Below are 665 nucleotides of genomic sequence, written 5' to 3'. Positions count from 1 at the left end.
TTTAATTCTGTGTCCATTCTACCCGAAAGAATATCTTAAATCCAGCCCTTTATTTATAGCAGAGGACTTAATCAGAGGCATTCTCTATAGACTTATTCTACCTGTGCACTACCACAAAGGTTCCCTGCCTGTAACAGCCAAACAGACAATTACCTAAGCTTGTCTCCCTACTGACCTTATCTCTTAAGAACAAATTTCAGAGGAAATGAATAAGTATTTGATAAGCTGTCATGTTCCTTTTGGGCTTGCTGACACACTTTTTTTTTTCTGAAGAGAGCTGCACACTTGGAAATATATTGTGCATTTTTCTACCTTGACTCAGCATCTTACAATATGTTAGCATGGCAATATTTTAGATACAGCAAGAATATGACCTTTCTGTAAAGGTGCAAGTGATTACGTACTGGAAAATAGCAAGGATGCTCATGTTGGGAAAGAAAAGGTGAAAAAAAAAAAAAAAACTTGATGAATAAAAGGCCAGCCAAAGAAGACAGGAAGTAGGCTCATCAACCAGGAACTTGGACAGCGATAAAATCAGAAAAGCACTTACCTTTTCCAGGGAATCACTCCGATAAGATAATCATCAATCCTTTATTTGGTTTATTAATAGCATCAGTCTCTGAATATTTTATAAGGAATTATAAGGAATATTTCAAGACAAATTA

Source organism: Gorilla gorilla, chromosome X, assembly GCF_029281585.2.
Source record: "Gorilla gorilla gorilla isolate KB3781 chromosome X, NHGRI_mGorGor1-v2.1_pri, whole genome shotgun sequence".
NCBI lineage: Eukaryota > Metazoa > Chordata > Mammalia > Primates > Hominidae > Gorilla > Gorilla gorilla.
The sequence above is the reverse complement of the archived record's forward strand: the minus strand, read 5'-3'. Positions refer to the sequence as shown.